The 2389-nt window shown below is 46.8% G+C and overlaps 1 pseudogene across 1 annotated transcript; it reads right to left on the reverse strand.

The window, feature by feature from the left end:
* Positions 1-1033: 1033 nt before the first annotated feature.
* LOC309857678 (large ribosomal subunit protein eL32 pseudogene) lies at positions 1034-1518 on the reverse strand (annotated as a pseudogene). Its single transcript has one exon. The product of its transcript is annotated as a large ribosomal subunit protein eL32 pseudogene (transcript).
* Positions 1519-2389: the final 871 nt, after the last annotated feature.

Consider the following 2389-nt stretch of genomic DNA (forward strand, 5'->3'; position numbering starts at 1 on the left):
GTGGGGCACACTGTTCAAATTTTACACCCCTCATCTCTGTAACCTTCACGACAACCCCTGGAGCTCCCTGCACCATCATTACCACCTCACAAACAAGGAGACAAGGCATGAGGGGTGTGTAGAATGATGCAGCTCTGTGCTGGGGCCAACCGGGGGAGGACTCCCACAGGCTTGCTCTTCCCACTGCTGCAGAAGCAGCTGAAAACAACGAGTTTTTCAGTTTGCATTATGTAGAGTGGAAAAGTCAACCATAAAGGTCATTCAATTTTTAAATGGGTTATTCCTCAGGATAAAAACAGTTCCAAAAAATAATTTCTGAGAAGTTCAACATATTCCTCCTTCCAGGTGCCTGGAATGTGATGGAATGTTGTTAAAATAAGTTCTGGCCCATCAGTATGCCAGACAGAAACGAAGTAAGCTGTTGCAGGTCCCCAAAGGCTCCGTCACAACCCTAAGGAGAAGACATATAACTTTCACTGTCCCAAAGTGGTTATGTTTAAAAAAAAAAAAAAGGCACAGGTGGAACATTTTAAATTACAGACTTTCAATGCAGGGGCAGTGGGGGCGGGGGGGGTGTCCCCCAACTACCCCCAAATGTTTCAGCTATATATAGTGACTTACCAAAGTGACTCCTCACAAGTACCTACAAGGCGACTGACAGGCAACTGACCGATGAGGAAGGTATTCGGACTGCTTAACAAAACCAACACAACTTAGAATCTTCATTATTAAGAAGAGAAAACCATTTATTAAACACTCGCCAGGCACCAAACCCTCTAGGCACTGTCACACGATCTACTCATCACACGGCTGCCAAACTCAGTGCAGAAACTGAGGCTGAGTAAGTCACCTAAGGTCATGCAGCACCAGAAACTGGATTCCAACCAGGTCTGACATCAAAGCCCACCCCAGCTTGCTGCAATGCTTCAGAACCTAAGCTTTGTGATGATCAATAAACTACATGCTTAACAATGTTTACACATCTCTGTTAGAATTCAGGGAAAGGTTGTTTTTGTTTTTTTTTTAGTTTTATGCTTTTATTAACACAAATATGACGTGCACAACAAGCTGTCTATTCATTTTCTTCACTGCGCAACCTGGCATTGGGATTGGTGACTCTGATTGCCAGCTGGGCTGCTCTTTCCACAATAGCTTTGCGGTTCTTGGAGGAGATGTTTTGAGCAATCTCTGCACAGTAAGATTTGTTACACATCAGCAGCACTTCAACTCCTTGACGTTGTGCACTAGGAACTTCCTGAAGCCACTGGGCAACATGTGCTTTGTCTTCTTGTTGCTCCCGTAACCAATGTTGGGCATCAAGATCTGGCCCTTGAATCTTCTGCGCACCCTATTGTCAATGCCTCTTGGCTTCTGCCAGTTGCGCTTAATTTTGACATATCGGTCTGACTGGTGCCGGATGAACTTCTTGGTCCTCCTTTTAACGATCTTGGGCTTCACCAAAGGTCTGAGGGCAGCCATGATGCCCAGTAACAGATGGCTGCCACCTCCGCAGGCAGCGCCGAAGTAGAGAGCCCAGGGAAAGGTTTTTAAAAATAACATACACAAGGGGAAAAAATAATACAGGTTCTGGAGGCAGGCTGCCCAAGGTTCAAATCTTGGCTCCTCCACTTGCAAGCTGTGTGACCTTGGACTCCTTTATCTCCCCTGTGCCCATATTTCCATGCATTAAAATGGTAGCCATAACAGACCCTATCTCCTAAGGCAAATAAAGCATTTTGGTGTTGTTGTTCTTGTTTTAAGATTTTATTATTTATTTGACAGAGAGAGAGAGACAGGGTGAGAGGGAACACACACAGGGGGAGTGTGAAAGGGAGAAGCAGGCTTCCCACTGAGCAGGAAGCCTGGTGAGGATTAGATCCCTGCACCCTGGGAGCATAACCTCAGCTGAACAACTGAGCCACCCAGGTGCCCACGAATAAAACATTGAGAATCATTCCTGGCATGAGTTAAACCTCAGAAGGTGTGGGCTGGTGTTACTTCTTGCTGGCCACTAGATAGAGTCAGCAGCCTCAGGCCCACTGTTTTAGCAACTCATTTGCATAAACAAAGCCCAGGCTCAGCCACTTTGTGCTTACCCTATGGTTTCTTCCTGTCACTAACATCTCTCCTCACTCCTGCTCTGTGGCACTAAGCTCTGGGCCTCAACTTCCCATCTGTCAAATGAGGTGAGGAGCCCAGCTGATCTATCTGAGGTCCTTCCAGCTGGGCATGAAATGCCAATTGAGTATTACCCCCACCTTAAAAGACCACCAGAGACGTGAGTCAAAGCCAATTAGCAAGGGTCGTTTATTGCAGGTTCGAACCTGGACCTCTGCAGCGCTCGTTCCCGCTAACGCCGAGAGGTCCAGAGCTGGGTCGGTGCAGGATT

Source organism: Mustela nivalis (genome assembly GCF_964662115.1).
Source record: "Mustela nivalis genome assembly, contig: HAP1_SCAFFOLD_1073, whole genome shotgun sequence".
Lineage (NCBI taxonomy): Eukaryota > Metazoa > Chordata > Mammalia > Carnivora > Mustelidae > Mustela > Mustela nivalis.